At 36.0% G+C, this 21,628-nt stretch overlaps 1 protein-coding gene and 1 pseudogene across 5 annotated transcripts in view; one reads left to right on the plus strand and one right to left on the minus strand.

Annotated features, from left to right (window-relative positions):
• Positions 1 to 21,628, minus strand: part of LOC139358594 (BTB/POZ domain-containing protein KCTD5-like) — a 141,733-nt gene that overhangs the window by 95,420 nt on the left and 24,685 nt on the right. The gene's annotated exons all lie outside the window — the stretch shown is intronic.
• Positions 3,057 to 4,488, plus strand: LOC139358908 (coiled-coil domain-containing protein 85B-like; annotated as a pseudogene).

Here is a 21,628-nt window from a genome sequence, read left to right on the forward strand (position 1 = left end):
GAGTACTCTTAAATGTTTTTTGTTTGTTTAATTTATTTTTAAATTTCAACCAGTTATACTTGATTCTCTATGGAGAAAGTCTACAGGAGTCCTCATATTGTTATTCTTAAAGTGCTTCTGTTCTGTTCAGGTGTTCATTTGATTTAAATTTGATAAAATTGAAACAGAACTTTTATGTCAACTTAGGAAGAATTGACTGCCTAACTAAATTAACTCTTTGAATCCGTAAGCATTAAATACCTTCCTGAGTATTTAGATGATTTTTAATAATGTTTCTTAACTTGCCTTATACAGGTTTTTAAAATTTCATTAGCTATGTTTTGAAGGATTTTATTTTTTATTCCATTATAAATGGAATAAGGCAGCACTATAGAATATGTTATGGTGAACAAATGTTCTTAGTGTTAATAGGAGATGGGATACATGAGAAAATGAATTTATCAAAACTAAACAATGCAATTAAGATCTGTGTATTTTAGCTTATTTAATGTACGGGCTCTCAGTCATAGGTTATTTTGTCTCAAGGAATATTTAGCACGGTGTGAAATCATTCTTGTTTTTAACACCAGTGCGGAGGTGATAATGGCTCTGTGAGTAAAATCCATGGATGCTGCTGGACATCCTAAAACTCCTAAAACAGGTCCCATGTAGCAAATAGTTCTCCAGCCTAAAAGAGCAATAATGCTGCTGTTGAGAAACTCTTACATAAAGTGCACGTGACTTTTAAAAATTACATTTGTAAAATTAAAAAAATATATTGTTTAGTAACTCAGAGGACAACTTAGTAGACAATTTAGTATCTAAGAGTAAGTCAGGGTATTAATATAAATGTTAGTATACTTTGAAAGTATCAATGTACAAATTTTCTGAGAAGAGTTATATTTCACTGAACAAAAAATAAAATGCTTATTATGTAAAGGTAAATATGAAAATTTCAACAAATATTATAAATTGAGAAGGGATGTAAAAGCGATCTCTATCATTTTGAAACAATAGCATGCTATTCCACGAAAGCTACTCAACTATTAAATCAGATATGTGATTTTATTGAAGAAAAATCTAATAGGTGTGACCAGTTTATATTAATAAGGGACGCATTTTTGGTAACTGGGAAAAGTTTCAGCTTCCATCAAATAGTTGAAATTTTCACCAGATTTATCTGCATATGTGTTTTTTCTTGAAATCTCTTTTATGCTGACATTGCCATTTCAGCACAAGCATGTGAAACCAATAGTTGATCATTATAAAGAACAGTCAAAGCATGATTGTTTATATAGCCTGAAGAGGGAAATGTAGTTTTACACACAAGAAAAGCTAAAAGGAATCAAACGTGATTTCCTGCACACCCCACATTAGGATAGAGTTACATCCAAACCATCTTAAAGGCAGGCAGACTTAAAATATAAATAAATAATCTCTATAGATGGTGTCTTCATTTTTATTGAAAATTCTACTTAATTTTCCATAATATACTTTATCAGGATATTACTTTTGGTTGGTTTATCTATAAATTAATTAAGGCATCTAGCTTCTATTTTCACTTTCAGTCATATGAAATTATTTCTTCACTCAATTAATCAAGTCGGATTCTACCCTGAAACCTCCCTCTACACTTTTTCTTCTTTTACTTTTTTTTTTTTTTGAGACGGAGTCTCGCTCTGCCTCTCAGGCTGGAGTGCAGTGGCCGGATCTCAGCTCACTGCAAGCTCCGCCTCCCGGGTTCACGCCATTCTCCTGCCTCAGCCTCCCGAGTACTTGGGACTACAGGCGCCCGCCACCTCGCCTGGCTAGTTTTTTTTTTTTTTTTTGTATTTTTTAGTAGAGACGGGGTTTCACCGTGTTAGCCAGGATGGTCTCCATCTCCTGACCTCGTGATCCGCCCGTCTCGGCCTCCCAAAGTGCTGGGATTACAGGCTTGAGCCACCGCGCCCAGCCTCTTCTTTTACTTTTAATCATTCCAAAAACATCATTACATCTCTTTCATTTAATATCCAGGTTGCTTCTAAAATTACTCATATTTGTCCATATATGTTCAGTATTGCTCCTGCACATACAACGTCAATGTAATTTTTTCAGTTTCTATAATATTATAATATTTACTACTTCCCATTATAACACTAATAAATGCTTTTATTTATTTAAACAAAGTGATTTTCCCGAAGACAACTGTATAAAAAACAGAGGAATTAGGTTTCTTAAAGTCAAGGAATATTCCTATAGAATATTGATTTTTACTCATTTCTAATTATAATACATGTAGGTGCTTTTCATTAATACATTAATGTTAGTGTTTTTAAAAAGTAATTATTTTTATCAATAAAATGCAAAATATTATTCTGTATATAATTGCATCCACTAGGGTATTTGCACTAGTGTGGCATCCCGAAATATTTTTTGGGATATGAAAGACTAAGACAAGACTTAGTCAAGAAATTATGTATTTAGTCGAAACTTCTTCTCAAGGATGTTTTTCATTTGGACAATTAATGAAATCAGAATGTTAGGTATTAAAAACCCATCTTCTACATTGCTGCCTCAGTGTTGAATAAAATTCCAAATCTGACCCATTTTTATGCTTAAAAATATACCAAAATCTATCCATTCCTTATGTCATAAAAAAGCATAACATCTTTCACTCACATACTCAATACATTCATATTGTCCCCTACCGTATTATCATATCTACTACATCTCTTTTAGATATTAAAGACCCAGAAATAAAGAAAACAGTGATTGTCTCTATTTTAAAGAGCAGGTTAGGTAAAATGGTTTCAAGTGTTATGAAAGCTGTAAGATTTGAAAGACAGAAAGAAATTTGGAGGTGGTTAAAGAAGCCCTAATGTGAAGGATGAAAAATATCTTGTTATTTGAAGAGTGAAAGAAAGTAGATTTCTTCCAGGCAGAGAGAAGAATAAATAAAAACTTCAGTGTAGAACTAGGCTCTCTGGGTTCAATGAGCAGAAAGCTGTTCTGTTTTCTTGGGACTTGGTGAACCTCTTTGAAACAGAGCGAAGTGAAGTCAAAAAGACCATCTAGCGCTGCCTGACGCGCGCTGAGCCGGAGCCCGACCCTGAGTGGCTCCTGGCCCGACGTGGGGCTCCTGGGTCGCGGCGTCTGGCGGGCGATGCTCCAGCGGCCTGACCAGCCATGGAGGCCGAGGCAGGCGGCCTGGAGGAGCTGACGGACGAGGAGATGGCGGCGCTGGGCAAGGAAGAGCTAGTGCGGCGCCTGCGGAGGGAGGAGGCGGCGCGCCTGGCGGCACTGGTGCAGCGTGGCCGCCTCATGCAGGAGGTGAATCGGCAGCTGCAGGGCCACCTGGGCGAGATCCGCGAACTCAAGCAGCTCAGCCGGCGTCTGCAGGCAGAAAACCATGACCTGCGCGACCTCTGCTGTTTCCTGGACACGGAGCGCCAGCGCGCCAGTGGCAACTCTTCGGGACCCAAGCATTCCGGGCAGTGCGCGAGGACCTGGGCGGCTGTTGGGAGAAGCTGGCCGAGCTGGAGGGCCGCCCAGAGGAGCTGCTGCGGGAGAACCTGGCGCTTAAGGAGCTCTGCCTGGCGCTGGGCGAAGAATGGGGCCCCCGCGTCGGCCCCGGCGGCGCGGGGGGCTCAGGCGCCGGGCCAGCACCCGAGCTTGCCCTGCCCCCGTGTGGGCCCGGCGACCTAGGCGATGGAAGCTCCAGCACCGGCAGCGTGGGCAGTCCGGATCAGTTGCCCCGACCTGTTCCCCCGATGACTGAAGGAACTGCCTCCTCCACGTTGATGCCCGCCTGGATTGCTCCCGGAGCCCGGGGACCGCTGTGGACCTCGGGACCTGGACGCTGTCCTGGCTGCGCAAGAGGGGCCGCTGGCATGGACTAAGAAATCCTGATACCGAGAAGGGCCCCTCGCTCTTGCTGGCAGGGCAGCAGGGGGACTGAAGGCTGGAGCGGAGGGACTTGCTGGGGGTTGGATTGGGGGTAATAAACCCATACGGAAGCGGGGGGAAAAAAAAAAAAAAGACCATCTGGAAACCTTTCAAGATTATTTGTTCCATGGGATTGACTTTAGATCCTATATATATATATATTAATTTTTTAGTATTCAGTGTGGCTATATTTTACACTTGTAAATTTATAAAACATAGCTGTAGATCAAATTTTTCTACTGTAAATTGTGTCTGAATTAAGATGGGCCATAAGAATAAAATATGCAAACAAGTACAGATATTTAGCATAATAACAAATGTAAAATATATCAATAATTTTATGAATATTGATTATGTTGAAATTGTAATATTTTTGATGAGTTTAATGAAACATTATTAAAATTAAGTTCACCTTTTCTTACATTTTTAATGTAAAAATAAAAACTAAAGCTATTAATTTTTAGTAAAAACTACTAGAAAATCTAAAATTATATGTATGACTTACATCATAGTTTCATTGGCCACTGCTGGTGTAGAGTGAAAGGAAGGTAAAGGTGAAGAGAGTTGACCATAATTTGTAGGTTAGTCAACCCATAGGGTACACCTCAGTTGTATTGCCTGTGTTATCTGCTGATGAAGAACACTTCCCCTCTCATAGGTCTGTAATAGTCATTTTAGACTATTACATGATGAATGCTATAATTGACATTATAGACCTATGATTTATTGTTAATTACTCTTATTGTTATTAAGTTGGACATTAAAGAAGATCTAGCTGGGCTTAAAGCAAATCCTAACTTAAGGCTAACCTCTTCCAAAACTCTCTTTTGACCACTTAATGTAGTGTTTTCATTCATGCATGCCTACTTTCATAAAACATTTATTATATATTGAAATGAATGTGAAGGAATGCAAGAATGAAATTAATAATTTTTCCAAGAGGAGTCATGAACGGTTTCTCAGAAGAGAGAGTATTTGAACTGAAATTAGAAGAATGAGTTGAAGCCTGCCATGTTGGAAAGGGTATTCTAAGCCAAGGAAGCAGTATTGCAAAGGTTTGAAAAGACATACTACATTTGGACACTGAAACTTTTGTGTACCTGGGGTAAAGACTGTTTGGAATTGAGGCTAGAGTTTGGACTTTCTATGAGTAAAGTTCAGAAGTAAGTATTTTGTCTCCCACATTCAAGTGGCAATTTGGCTGCAGAACAGAAAACCAAACACCGCCTGTTCTCACTCATAGGTGGGAACTGAACAATGAGTTCACTTGGACTCCGGAAGGGGAACATCACACACCGGGGCCTATCACGGAGAGGGGGGAGGTGGGGAGGGATTGCATTGGGAGTTATACCTGATGTAAATGACGAGTTGATGGGTGCTGACGAGTTGATGGATGCAGCACACCAACATAGCACAAGTATATATATGTAACAAACCTGCACGTTATGCACATGTACCCTAGAACTTAAATATAGTAATAATAAAAAAATAGATCCTATATTTAATAGAGAAATGTTGAGGCTTTTATTTTTGAGACAGAGTTTCGCTCTTTTTAAGCAAGTAAGTTATATGATCTGATTATATTTGAAAATATGAAACCAGCTTTTCATGAATAAAAGATTGTACAGGGACAAGAAAACCTGTAGATAGACTGGTTAGGATAACAGTGAGATACTAAGTAAGAGATACGGTGCTTTGAGCAAAAACGATGGAAGTTAAGATGGAGAAAATTACCTAAATCATGTCATATGATAGTGATATATTCAACTGCACTTGAGAATGGATTGCACAGAACAATGAAATGAATAGATAATTATGTGATAGGTCTTTAACTTGATGAATTAGTTCCATTACTTTGCTTTTTACTCGATTGGCAAACAGGGAAAGGAAAGTAAGGAGCATCATAGCATTCATTATTTTAAATTCAAAGAGTCTATGTTATGTGTTTTTCTGTTTTCTCTACTGAGTATTAGACCATGTCCTGGCTGGCTTGATCAAAATTAAAATGGAAAGAAAGCTGGTTGTATATATATGACACAGAAAATATTTTAATCATAGTTACAAGGTAAAATCCAAATGCATAAGAGAACTTCCTAGCAGCTGAAAATGAGAATTCAGGACTTTCTGCTGAGTACGTTGGGGAAAATTTAAAATGTTGGTTGTAGCACTGGGGGAACAAGAGAGATAACTGAAAGCCATGTCTATCCAAACCATGTGAGTTCTTCATCACAGGTGGATCTTTGCGTCGCTTGTCTTAGATTAGTTAGTAAAACAAAAGGAAGCTATCTTAGTCCCCACTTTAGTCTCCGCAGCCCCCACACCAAAAATCCAGAATGTATCTGACGTTTTCATCATGTCTACGATCCAAACATAGTGCCTACCATATAGCCCAAAGTGTTCAAACTGCAAGAACAAAGATCAGTGTCCATGAATACATTATTAGTAAAAAACAAAACAAAACAAAACAAAACTTATTTATATATCATGTTCTACTGCTGGGCAAGTTTGCCAATGCTTTGTAGGATCTTCCTATTAAGCAAAGAAGAGACTTAAGGAATGTACTATTTTCTGTTTTTCAGATAAAGCATCTGAAGCTCAGAGGTGATGCCCAAAGTTACAAAGCATAGCTGCAAACTAGCGGAGTCAGGCTCAAATAGATATTTTCAGATTTCAGGTACATCAATCATCAGACTTTCCTCTACATCACCCCCTACCTTGGAGAATAAAATAGTTATGCAGGATTGCATAACTTGACCTCATTAGGACAAGAAACTCTCTCTGTCTTACAGACACTCTTATCCAGGGGTTGCATTCACTGTAGGCTGCTAAAGGCTGCATCAGCTCACCTTGCAACCCAATCATTCATAAAAACTTTGAACTCAAAAAATGTCAGGGACCTCACTACCTTGAACACAGGTTATGGATATATTTCATTACTCAAAAATTGTTACTCAAGATTAAAAATCTGAACATAAGTATCATCATTTTCAGCATTATCAGGCTTTATGTCTTTAAATATTATTTACAGAAAAAAAACACTGCTTAATTTTCTTCCTTTAAAGTCATATATGCCATTGAATTTTGAAGTAGCTCAGTTTTAGTCAAAATCGCACTGACACAATTATTTCTCATGGGGTTAGCATGGCCCTATGGCCCTCTCTCTTTTACAAGTATGAAGCAAATTTCCATAAAATGCCATTGGCATCCCTCTAAGGTTTCAAATTCACATGAGGAATTGGAAGGCAAAAATCACTCCAAATGTTTTAACCTTAGAAAATTGAATGGAAACATAGAATGAAATTAAAGTCATTCCATCCTTTGTGATCATGTGAACATTATTTTTCAACTTTCTGATTTTTGAATTTTGAGGCAAACAGAGGATGTCAGTGTAGTGGCTCTGAGTTAGCAAAGAGAGGAATGGTATCAAATGACATGACAAACAGCTAGAAGCTGAACTCCTTTTGGCTTCTGATGAGGAGCTTTAATTTTATTCTAGGACTAAGTAGGCTAGTTAGAAAAAGTTAAGATAATGTGAATGATTTGATAATTTGTAAGTACTCATTGGAGACATCAGTAAGGATTGTTTGAGTTAGTGGTCTGGAAAGTATGAAATTCAGAATGCAGTGGGTTGACCTGTGACAAAATATATGGCAAGAGAGAAAGCAGGTATAGGAAACTCTTGGATATACATTTTTGTATGAGTGTGTGTACAGAATGCCCCAAAATTTAGAAACTACAAGTGACATAAGTCAAGGAAAAAATAAAATTCTGCATCTATTTGAGTGTGTGTGCTGAAACCAGAGATACTAAAACATGTAGTGGGGAATTATGTAGAGAAAGTATTGATTTAAAAAAATACAAATTAGTCTATGAGAGGTGAGAAGATCTGAAATTTGAAAGTAAGGGAATATCATTAAAGAAAGGTACAGGCACAATGGAAAGAATTTGCTGATATACTTTCACACTGTTACCAGAATAGAATATAAAGTTTTTTCACTAGATGTTTCATAACACCCATTTCACATCATAGTCTGAATAGAAACATTGGAAACAGTCAATCCAGATTTCACATCACATTCAGGTAATAAGTACTGAATCTGTTGCAAATTGCTTTCAATTAATTTCATTCTTTTGTTTCTTCTTTCTGAACTGTTCCCTATCCCCAGCAGTGATGTCTAATTGGCCAGAGCTTTTCCTTCTGGGTCTGATTGAGACCTATGCCCAGAGAAGTCCTCAGGCTCTCTACTTACTCATATCTCATTTTGTTAACCATTTCATTTGTTTAGAATGAGTTATAGAATATTGCTTGAAATTAATTACTGTAATGAGATTATCAGATTTTTCTGAGTTAATACATTACCCATTCAATGCTTAAAATATGCTTTCTAAAATCAAGGTCTTATGTAAAAATATACAGATTTAAAGGCAAAGGTTTCCTAATACATCAAAATTAGAAGTCTTCATTAGGAAGAAAGCTCATCTTCCCTCAGATGACTAAATGATGATGGATTTCTGTTTTTTTTTTTTTTTTTGAGACGGAGTCTGGCTCTGTCGCCCAGCCTGGAGTGCAGTGGCAGGATCTCAGCTCACTGCAAGCTCCGCCTCCCAGGTTCACGCCATTCTCCGGCCTCAGCCTCCCAAGTAGCTGGGACTACAGGCGCCGCCACCTCGCCCGGCTAATTTTTTTGTATTTTTTTAGTAGAGACAGGGTTTCACCGGGTTAGTCAGGATGGTCTCGATCTCTTGACCTTGTGATCCGCCCGTCTCGGCCTCCCAAAGTGCTGGGATTACAGGCTTGAGCCATCGCGCCCGGCCATGATGATGGATTTCTAAATTTGATTTGTGTATAGATTTAATGCTTAAGTATACTCTGGAAAATAAGTGTTTGTAGAGTGGTATAAAAAAGGGGGACATTGGGCTGGGCAGGGTGGCTCACGCCTGTAATCCCAGCACTTTGGGAGGCCGAAGCGGGAGGATCACAAGGTCAGGAGATCGAGACCATCCTGGCTAACACGGTGAAACTCCGTCTCCACTAAAAATACAAAAAATTAGCCGGGCGAGGTGGCAGGCGCCTGTAGGCCCATCTACTTGGGAGGCTGAGGCAGGAGAATGGCGTGAACCCGGGAGGCGGAGCTTGCAGTGAGCCATGATCTCGCCACTGCACTCCAGCCTGGGCCACACAGTAAGACTGCGTCTCAAAAAAAAAAAAAAAAGAAAAGAAAAGAAAAAGAAAGTGGGGGGCCATTGTTGGAAAACACAAACCATTCTGAAAACAGTCATAAATTCCTTATCTATTGAGAATCACGTAGAAAATGTTTTAAATATGATTAGATACTTTAGTAATGGATTGAAGGATTTCATCATTAAATTTTACAAGATTAATGGGAAAATACATGAAAATCAATAATACATAATTAAAAATTTATCTGCGGTTAAAATGCATTTAGATATTCAGGCCAATATTTAATATTCCTTTAACAGAAATTCATACATAGGTTTTATATATATATATCCTACATAATTGTATACTATGTACTATAATTACTTATATATAATTATGGAATATATATCCTCATATTTAATTTATGTAAATATATACTATATATTCACTTATATATAATTATGGAATATATATATATCTCCTACACAATTTTATACAAATACATACTATGTTTCTCTTATGTGTATGTAGTGTGTGTGTATATACACACAATACAAATAAATTTACATAATGTATGCGGACCATATATTATTTCACTATATTTCGTGTTAACATTTAGTATGTTTGTTTTAATTTGGCAAGAGCTTCAATAAAGTATACACTTTGCAGAAGTATAATGGGAAATAATTCAATTACTTAATTTTGGGAATATATAAAGATGAAAGTTAACATTTTTTCCAACAATAGTAGAAGGATCATTAAGGAAACACAATTTCCTCAAGCAAGAGTTGGAAATTAAGACTTATGGGATGGGCAAACTATGTCAATTACATACTGATTCTATTAGTGTTTAGCTTTGGGCATTACTTGAAAATTTTCTCTATTGCTATCAATATTTTATTGCAAACGTCCTAAAAGCTTGTTCCTATTTATAATCATACTTGCATATGTGCCATCAACATCATATGATAAAGCTTTGAAAACCACTCTATCCTGATGTAAAACACGAAGTTTAAATATTAGATCAAAAATTTTTATTATACTCTATGTACATTCATGAATTACAAAACATAAAATGGTAAATTCTCTTTCCTGTCATTTTTTTTTTTTTTTTTTGCTCCCAGCCACAGGACAAAAATCTAAGTTTTCCTTTTTCTTTCTCCCCCGCACTCCCCAAGGAGATGCTTTAGAAGCACCATGATAATTTATAATGTCATTTTATCTTAAATTATCTTAAAGTACAACTGACACATATTAATTTTTTTTTACTTTAAGTATCTGATTCTACACACACACAGACACTCACACACACATGTACATATGTCAGCTTGGGTTTTAAAATCTTAATAATTAAGAAAAAAGTTAATTTTTATTTGGGGCAACAGAAAGTTTTTCTTTAGAAAAGGACAAGAAAGAATTTTGGGAGGTGATGGAATTAATCTCTATTGTAATTGTGACTGTGATCATACAGAACTGCATATTTTAGTTAGCGCTCATGAAATTGTAGAATAAATTTGTAAATATTTGTATTTAAATTACACTTCAATAAATATGACTGAGAATAGTAATTTCACTAACAAGATGAATGTTCTAATATCTCTGCTTATCATTGATAATATTTATTTTGGTAATATTTATATAAATTTCTGACAAACACATTATAATAAAGCTCATATTCATTTCAAAATGCATATTATAGTAAACTGAGGTAGATTAATAAAAATTATTAAAACCAATAATATTTATTTTTGTTGCGTATGTGAAGAAATAGTTACGTTGGAAATGTAAACTCATATCATAGTTTTAGATAGAAATTGCACAGTTTCTGTCAAACTACAAACACATACTTTTAAAAATTTTGTGTTAAAGCTTTAATGAAATTATTAAATCTTTAATAAAAATAATTAGAAATGTGATCATAAAAGCACTTTTTATTTTTTATGGTTCTCAATAAGAATTCTATAGCATAAATAAAATATGCCCACCATATGTAATTACTGTAATACATCTGTAAAACCAATTGTAGATTTTGTCAATCATGTGTTGTAGTGTCATGCGGCTGCTTTAAAAACTGATCACAAGCTTACCTTCTTAAGACAACAGATATTTATTCTCTCACAGTTTCTACAGGCCACAAGTCCAAAGTAAGTATTACTAGGTCAAAATCAAGATGTCAGTAGGTACATGCTCCCTGCAGAGGTTCTAAGGAGAGAATCAATTTCTTGGTTCTCCAAGCTTCCAGAAGGCTAACATTCAGCATTTCTAAGCTCGTGGCTACAGCACCACAACCTTGAAGCCAGCATCTTCAAATCTCTGTCTACTCATCTTCCAATTGCCTTCTCCTCTCTGCGTGTCAAATTTATCTGTGCCTCCATTTTATAAGGATACCTGTGATTGCATTTAATGCCCAGATGGATAATTCAGTAGAATCATGGCACCTCGAGACTCTTCATTTAATCACATCTGCAAAGACACTTTTTCCAAAGAAAGTAATTTTTATAGGGTCTAGGGATTAGAATCTGATATCTCTGAGGGCCATTTTAGTAATAGGATACCTTTATAAGGCAGACACATATAAATACTTATAAAAAATTCTGGAAGAACCCATAATAATAAAAACTGTTAAAATATTTAACATTGCAGAAGGCAAATGCTTATACTGAGAAACTGTATTAATAAGTCTATTTATAACACTAACATTTAAAGATAAATATTTATATACTCTGGCTTAAAATACCATATGTATTAATTACATAGAATTTACCTACAATATGTATTAACATAGATTTCTTGTGAGTGATAATATGCATGTGACAGTTTAGATTGATTAAATTCTTAGATTGTTTAATAAACTCAAAATACTATTTATACCCTTAAAATAACATTATAAAACAAGTGATTATTAAATATTTATTGTATGTGCTTAATATAATCTTTTTAAAAGGCTTTTATGAGTTTATTAAAGACATTCCTAGCAATTTTTGAGATTAAAAACATTTTTGCTTATAAATGGTACTTTATACTACTAGAACATATTCTGCAAAGGGACATTTTTTTTAAATGCTGTCATTGATCATTAGAGAAAGGCAAATCAAAACCACAATGAGATACCATCTCACTCTAGTTAGAATGGTGATCATTTAAAAAGTCAGGAAACAACAGATACTGGAGAGGATGTGGATAAATAGGAACGCTTTTACACTATTGGTGGGAATGCAAATTTGTTCAACCATTGTGGAAGACAGTGTGGCAATTCCTCAAGGATCTCGAACTAGAAATACCATTTGACCCAGCAATCCCATTACTGGGTATATACACAAAGGGCTACATATCATTCTACTATAAAGACACATGCACACGTATTTTTATTGAGGCACTATTCACAATAGCAAAGACTTGGAATCAACCCAAATGTCCACCAATATTAGACTGAATATAGAAAATGTGCCATATATGCACCATGGAATACTATGCAGCCATAAAAAGGATGAGTTCATGTCCTTTGCAGGGACACGGAAGAAGCTGGAAACCATCATTCTCAGCAAACCCTAACAAGAACAGAAAACCAAACACTGCATGTTCTCACTCGTAAGTGGGAGTTGAACAATGAGAACACATGGACACAGGGAGGGGAACATCACACACTGGGGCCTGTCGAGGGGTGGGGGTTAGAGTAGAGATAGCATTAGAAGGAATACCTAATGTAGGTGATGGGTTGATGGGTGCAGCAAACCACCATGACATGTGTATACCCATGTAACAAAACTGCACATTCTGCACATGTACCCCCGGAATTAAAGTATAATAACAATAATAAAAGTTATTTTAATAAAATATTTTTATATTTAATTTCTATGATTTATTAAAGTCTCTGGAGAAATTTAAAAAATAAAACTCTACAAGTAATTTATTGTTCTTTTTTGTCTTATTAGGAAAAAAATTTTTTTCAGATGAAATCATCTCATAACAAAGACACATATTGTTGCTATGAAAAAAAAGATTGTTGTCTTTTCAGATTAATATTAATGAGAAAATTTCAAATTTTTCCCATGTAGAAATATAAAAGGAAAAATTAAACACATATTATTACCATTATCCAACATTTATTTTGTTTTTCTTTTTTTTAACTTTTAATTTTTATGAGTACATAGTAGATATATATGTTTGTAGAGTACCTGAGCTATTTTGATTCAGGCATACAATGTGTAATAATCCCATCAGTGTAAGTGAGATATCCATCATCACCTCAAGCATTTATATCATTTCTTTGTGTTACAAACATTCCAATCATAATTTTTTGTTATTTTAAAATGTAAAATAAACTGTTGTTGACTGTTATAACCTTATTTTCCTATCAAATATTATACATTATTCATTTGATCTGACTATACTTTTGAACCCATTACCCATCCCTCCCCACGCCCAATCCTCCACAGTATCTGGTAACCATTTTTCTAATCTCCATCTCTATGAGTTCGATTGTTTTAATTTTTATCTTCCACAAATGAGTAAGAACATTCAATGGTTTGTTTTACTGTGCCTGGCTTGTTTCATTTAACATAATAACCTTCAGTTTCATCCATGTTTTTGCAAATGAGAGAATCTCATTCTTTTTATGGCTGAATAGTACCCCATTGTATATACACACCACATTTTCTTTATCCATTCCTCTGTTGATGGAAACAGGTTGCTTCCAAATGTTGGCTATTGTGAATGGTGCTACAATAAACATGGGAGTGCAGATACCTCTTTGATATACTGATTTCCTTATTTTGGGGTGTATACCTAGCAGTGGGATTGCTGGAACATATAGTAGTTTTATTTTTAGTTACATAGGAATCTCCATACTGTTCTCCATAGTGACAGCACCAATTTTTCATTCCCATCAACAGTGTATGAGGGTTTCCTTTCCTCCACATCTTCACCAACATTTGTTATTGCCTGTTTTTTATTTTTTGATTTGAAGTTGTCATGAGGCTTACAAAGAGCATCTTATAACCCATTGTTTTAAACTATTGAAAACACTGATTGCAAAACACAAATAAACTAACAAACAGGCAAAGAGAAAACTTATACAATTTCTACGTTTTAAATCAACATTCCTCACTTTTTAAGTTTTTATTGTTTCTATTTATATCTTATTGTCTATGTCTTCAAAAGTTATTGTAGTTACTATTTTACATAAATTAATCTTCAATCTTTCTACTCAAAATATGAGTAGTTAGCATGACATAATTAGGGTGTTACAATAATCTGTGTTTGTCTGTGTACTTAACAGTGAGTTTTGTACTTTCAGATGATTTTTTTTCTCAGTATCAACATTTTTCTTTCAATTTAAATAACTCCTTTTAGCATTTCCTATAAGACAGGTCTGGTATTGATGAAATCTCTCAGCTTTTGTTTGTTTGTTTGTTTGGCAAATTCTTTATTTCTCCTTCATGTTTGAAGAATATTTTCACTGGATATGCTATTCTAGATTTTTCCTTTGGAAGTATAAATATGTCATGCTACTTTCTCCTGACCTGTAAGTTTTCCACTGAGAAGTCTGCTGCCAGAAATACTCGAGCTCCTTTGCATGTTATTTGTTTCTTTCTTTTGCTGCTGCTAGGATCATTTTGTTATTCTTTACGTTTGGCAGTTGGATTATTAAGTGTCTTAAGGTCGTCTTATTTGGGTTAAATCTGCTGTTTGTTCCATCACCTTACAGTACTTGAATACTGGCATCTTTTTCTAGGTTTGGAATGTTCTCTGATATTATCCCTTTGAATAAAGTTTCTACCCTTATCTCTCTCTCTTGTCTTTTTGAGGCCATTTTTCTAGATATTGAAGTTGTGCTTCATTCTTTCTTACCATTTTGTCTCCTCTGACTGTGTATTTCCACATAGCCTGTTTTCAAGCTTACCAATTCTTTTTTCTGTTTGATGAATTCTGCTGCCAAGAGATTGTGATGCATTCTTCGGCATGTTAATTAAATTTTTAAGCCCCAGAATTTATGCTTGATTTTTAAAAATTATTTTAATTTCTTTTTTAAATTTATCTGATAGAACTTTGAATTTCTTCTCTGAAGTATCTTCTATTTTATTGACTCTTTTCAAAATAGTTATTTTTAATTCTCTGTCTTAAAGATTACATATCTTTGTCAATCTGGGATTGATCACTGGTGCTTTATTTAGTTTGTCTGGTGAATTTATGTTTTCCTGACTGGTCTTGATGCTTTTGAATGTTTGTCAATGTCTGGTCGCTGAAAAGTCAGGTATTCATTGCAGCCTTTGCAGTATGGGCTTCTGTGTATCCTCTTTCATGGGAAGGTTTTCCAAGTATTCAAAGAGAACTGACTGTTGTACTCTAAGACTTTGGTAACTACAACCATATCTGCATTAGGAGGTACTCCAAGCCCAGTAATCCTGTGGCTCTTGCAGACTCATAGAGAAGCTGCCTTGATGGTCCTCACTAAGATCCAAGAGATGTCTCTGGACTACCAGGCAGAGACTTTTGTTCTCTTCTCTTACTTTCCCCCAAACAAAGGAAGTCTCCGTCTCCATGCCGAACTGCATAGAGCTGGGGGGAAGGTGAATAAAGCACCCCTGCGGCCACCACCACTGGGACTGTGTTGGGCCAGACCCAAAGCCAGCACAGCCCTGGGTCTCACTCAAGGTCAGCAGTGACCACCACCTAACCACCACCTATGTTCACTTAAGGTTCTAGAGTTCTTCAGTTAATAGGTGGTGAATCCAGCCAGGACTGTGTCTTTCTGTTTGGGCAGTGAGCTCCTCTCAGCCCTGGGCAGGTCTAGAAATGCCTTCCAGGAGCCAGGGCCTAGAGTTAGAAAGCTTAGGAATCTACTTGGTGCTCTATTCTACTGCTGCTGAGATGACACCCAAGCCACAAGACAAAGTCCTTCTGACTATTTCCTCTCCCTTTTATCAAGCAAAAAGTCTCTCCTCATGATGACAACCATGTCAGACCCATGGTGACTACTGCTCACTGCTGCCAATGTTCACTCGAGGCCCCCAGTTCTTCAGTCAGCTTGTGGTGAATGTTTCCAGGCCTGGATCTTTCCCTCTAGAGAACTGGGAGCCCCTCTGGCACAGAGAAAGTCCAGAAATGCTGTCCAAGAGGCAAGCCTTGGAATTGGGAACCCTAGAAGCCTGCTTGGTGCTCTATCTCACTGTGGTCAAGTTGGTACCCAAGCTACAAGATGAAGTCTCTTTAATCTTTTGTCTCCTTTCCTCCAGCAGAAGAGATCTCTCTCTAAAGCCATCATAGCTCAGAATGTGCTCACTCACATCTGAAGCCAGCAGGACACTGGATCTCACTGTAGGCCCACCTTGAATCCTGCCTGGCTACTGCTGGTGTTTATTCAAGGCCCAGTGGGCACTTCAGTCAGCAGCTGGTAAATCTTTCCAGAACTGAGTTCTTCCCTTCAAGACGGTAAGTTCTCTTCTCACCCAGGTTGTGTTTAGGAACATCATCTGGGAGCTAGGGTCTGAAATAAGGGCCTCATGACTCTGCCTGGTGACCTATTCTACTGTGGCTGAGCTAAAACCCAAGCTCCAAGACAAATTCCTTTTTTAGTCTTTCCTCTCTTCTCCTCAAGCAAAAGGAAATAATCTCCCCCAGAGCTGTGAACTGCACTACCTGGGGTTGGAGGAGGGATTGCATAAGAACTTCCTTGGCTGCCCAAGCTGGTGTCTCACTAGGTCGCGTGTAACCCAAGCCCACTGACTCTGAGCCCAGCACAGCACAAGGATTTGCCCAGAAATTGCCATCTCTCTGGGCTAGACTGCCTTTCAAGTTTATTTAGAACCCCATTATCTCCATAGCCCACTGTGGTGTGTCTAAGCAGAACTCAGGTTCTCACCACTGGATTGAAAGATTCCCCTCTGGCTGGGGCTGGTCTAAACGCTCCTGCATGGGCACCAGTTAAATTCTCCTCTGTGTTGCTTTCTACTGTGACTAGCAGTGCTGGGTTCCAATATAAAGACCCACAATGACTGTACTCTCCCACCCCCAAGGACACAGATTTTCTCTCCATGCCACATGGTCACTGCAAAGGGATTGCAGAGAGGTGTCTCAGCAATTCAAGACTGACTCTGCTACCCTTTCAGTGCCTTTTTCCTTCATATGATGTTAAAAGCAGGTACTGTGAGTTTTCATGTAATTTTGGTTCTTATGTAGGTGTTGTCTCATGTATATAGTTGTTCAATTTCTGGATGAAGCATAAATGCCAGAGGGCTCTAGACAGCCATCTTGTTTCATCTCCCTCCCAGATTTTTATTTTAGTTAATTAGGGATAAACCCGTGGTGTCCGACAGAGCCTATCTTGGAAGGCTTACAAATTTGGAAGGTAGGAAAGAGTGCATAACTTAATATAACAATATAAGTGAATATAATCTTAATGAGAATAAGGTGAAATCAAAAGCAATAAATGACAGCTAAATTCAGTGTAGAATTTTCTCTGAATTGTAAAGTTGTATGGAAATTCAGGGGTTCTGTGTTTAATTCTAACGAAATGTAGGAATTTCAATGATGGTATCTCTGGTATATAATTAGCAATTATGACATCTCATAATTAGCAGTTAGAGTCATTTCATGTTTCTCTTTCTCTTTTATCTCTATCTTTATCTTCTCTTTCCTTATACTTTTTAAATCATGATTATGCAAACCATGATAAGATCATTTTTTTTAATGAAATCTTAAGGTTTTAATGAATAAAGTGAGTAAGTATGCTACTGTCTGCATTTTACTTTGCTTAGTTGCTCGCTTTGATTTTATCCTGTAAAACCTTTATTTTGTGAGCTAGATGATCCCAAAATATACCAGATTTGACTCACTTAATTTCAATACACTTTAACTATGCTGAATGTTGAGGAGAAATATAATGACCTTTATTTCTTGCCCTAAGAGAGCTTTATTGGTCCTTTTAAAAACATGCTGAGTTGACAAAACAGGATTATCATAACATATAATTTTTAAGACAACCAGGAAGTACCTATTGTGGCCTGAGGTATACCTGGGGTAAACGCTACCAGGAGAAGTGATGTGCAGCTCACTTTTTCAAAAATGTCAAAATGCCTGAGTTGCAGTAGAAGGGTAAAAATATACACATATTTACAGTTTCACTAAAACTTGTTTTCTATTCAAAAATGTACTCACTGAGCCTGAGGAAGGCCTATCAGCATTCTTTCCCACAGCTGCTTACTTTATCTCAGTGTCACAGTTCACCAAAACAAAAACAAAGACAAAAGAAGGAAGAGCTTTGAATTGATTTTACTTTTTCCTTACACGTCACTATGTGTGTGTGAGTCCTCTCAGGGAATAACCATTCCATAATATCTCATTCTAATTTTATATTGACTTATTATTTACCTATTTGTTTTCTTTTAATATGAATGTTCAATAAAAGGTTGAAAGAATCCTTTTCACTACACAAGCTGACGTTAAAAATAATCTTGCAATAAACTGAAGATCACTTTACTTCCCAAGAAATGTTTCCTCTGTATATATTACAGCTATTGGGGCCGTAGCCTCTCCAATCAGGCTGCTAGAGATAAATCAATTTAGTACTCATTTTTTAGAGTCTTGTGATCCAGGGAAATTTGCTTAATCTCTCCATGCCACAGTTTCTTTGTCTGAAAAATGGGAATAAGCACAGGCAATAACAGATAAAAATAGTAAGAAAAAAGAGTATTTCTTATTTATCTGAAACATAGTGATATGTGCTGCTATCTAGATCTATCCATTCATCCATCTGTTATCTATCTATCCATCCATCCATCTATCAATCAAATACCTATCTATAGGTATGCATGAATGTATTTGCACATGTACATATAGTGTATGTGTATATACACATATACATCTTTCATATCTATATCCATTGATTTTTATTTCTATTATAGTTTTCAATAACCTATCTAAATGTCTTTTTAAAAAATTGATGAGCTTATGGCTATTGTAAGTTAGATGTGGTATTCATACTTATTCAGAAGCATCTGGACAACTTCAGAGATAGCCACAGATCTGATACTTCTTAGCTAGTTCATTAAATGGATGCAAGTGGGATTATTTAGTCAGGCAATTCGGGAAATTGCATAAATTTTCTCCAGTCTTCTGCAGGGAGAATATCATTAAACCAAACAAATATGTATATAAACATAGACTGTATTGACAACAGATACAAGGATCAGGATTAAGATCCTGTAAAATTTTAAATAGGCCCTGTATCTCAAATATCCTTAATCAGTTTGTGCTGCATTCCCCAACTGTTTCCTTTACTTCAATATCATCATTCAAAAATGCATGGTAAACTAATTTCTGCCAAATATAAAATATAACTTAGATTTTTATTAGCTATAGAAGTATTTACATTTTCATAGAATATTTACAGTTTGATAGATGACTGTAAAATATTGCTAGAACTTCATTACTCTAATGATGATATTTGAGACAACATGATGGGTTGAAGTTGTTGTAGAGGAGGGGAGATAGGTAACTTGCTGGTACCTCCCTATCAAGTAATCCTGGTCAAGTAACATAAGCTTAAAACAATTTATGGATTAGAACTAATTTGTTCTGTGACAAAATTTTAGAAATGCAGATTTACTGCTATAAATTAGTATGGGCATTCTCTGAGTTGGTATCCCTTGTGGCCAATAAGTCCTGCCGCTCTTCAGTGTGCTTGGATTTGCTGAACGATTACTTTCTTTATTTAACGTTTTATCCTTAAGTAAAAAAAAAATCAGCAAGATAATTAGCTGCTGTATCATAGATGTATATTCCAAGTTTACACCTTTTTCTTCTGCCCATAACTCTTGCTTCTATTCTGATTTTCTTTGTTTTGCCTAGACCACCGTCAGTTTTTTTATATTGCTATAAAAATAAATATAAAAATTTGCCCGTTCATTTGAACTATATTATCAGATTCCTTATTGTATCTCTTTATCTAATGACTAATCTTCTGACTCTTACCTACAAGACTATTTTCCCCAGCTCTACTAAGGTTTGCAATTGAAAAATGAAAATTATATGTATTTACAGCATCCAATGTGGTTTTCTGATATATGTATACATTGTGAAATGACTAAGCCAACAAATGAAAAAATGATATCCATCATCTCATATACTTATCAACTTTTGTTGTGAGCACATGTAAGATTTACAGGGTTAGCCTTTAAGTATATGTTTAATTATACTGAATCATTTCTTCCAATTGCTAATACATTTTAATCCCTCTTGTCTACAGGAGAGGCAATTTCTTTACACTGCATCAAAGGCCCTCTGACAAGACCTAAAGTCACATTTTCAGAAGAAGCACTTACCATTTTGGTGCCTTCAATGCCACATCAACTGACATAAATGTTTCTACATTTAGTTTTTCCCACATTGTCACACACATCTCATGTCTTCTATTGGATTCATTGCCTGCCTCTTTCACCACTTGGGAAATGCATACCCATTGTTAAAGTTAAATATCACCAAAGCTATAAATTCTCCCTAAATTATCTGAGTTCCCAAAGCATATTGAATATACATTTTTAGCAATTATGCTTATAAGCATTTTGCTATCTTTACAAATACCTAGATTCTGTTTTCTAAATTCCCTGAATAACATGACACAAAACATCTATTTCCTCAGCCCTAGTAATAAAAATAGATTTCAAATTGATATATGTAACTTGTTCACTGATTGATTGAAAATAGTGTTGTTTCTTAAAAAGAAGTTACAATAGTCCAAAGTCCTTCTAAAAGATCAATGATACATCTCTGTTTCCTCATAAGTGCCCGTGTTTCTTTTTGTTGGTGGGCTCAGGTCTTCCTGTCCTCATCCTCTTATATCTAGGGAGACGTTTCTCAATAAATTTGGTAATCACTGACAAGTGGCAGTTATACAGTCTGTCACTGATGGGGTTTTATTGTTACATCAATCAATTCTTAAACCCTTTCTTCTTGTGTCCTGTGCAGAAGAACTTAAATCAACCTTTTAGACACATTTGTCTAGTACTGCTGCTTTCTGCCCTGAAATATGGCCAATCTGGAAAAACTAAACAGAGGCACTTGGGGTTTCGGTGTTGGAGAAATGGCTATGCTCCGTATTTCTTTATAGATGAGGATTCTTTCCTATTACTCACCGATGAAGCAATGACAATACTGAAGGAGAAATGGAAAATGTCTGGTAAAAGTCAAGTCTGACATCTGTACAGTTGAATAGCTTTAGCTTAGTTCAAATAAATGCTTTATAGAATTCAGAATTACAGGCTACTTTTTAGGGCTTTTGTTTAAAACATTAACATTCAAGACATAAAATGAGGTTCAACTATTACCTTCTACATAGCCTAAAAAAAATAATGTGTTATCTAAACTGTAAACCAGTGTTTGTTTTGTATCATACTTCCAGGTTGCTTCCACCATCTCCCAATATATGTAACTGATGATGTGGAATTTAATGTTTATTTCCAAGTGTCATAGTTTTACTTTATGCAAATATGTTTTAATAATTCTTTATTCACTCAAATATGTGTTTATGAACTTTATTAATATTGTTGTGCATAGCTCCTGTTC

This window comes from Macaca nemestrina, chromosome 15, assembly GCF_043159975.1.
Source record: "Macaca nemestrina isolate mMacNem1 chromosome 15, mMacNem.hap1, whole genome shotgun sequence".
Classification (NCBI taxonomy): domain Eukaryota; kingdom Metazoa; phylum Chordata; class Mammalia; order Primates; family Cercopithecidae; genus Macaca; species Macaca nemestrina.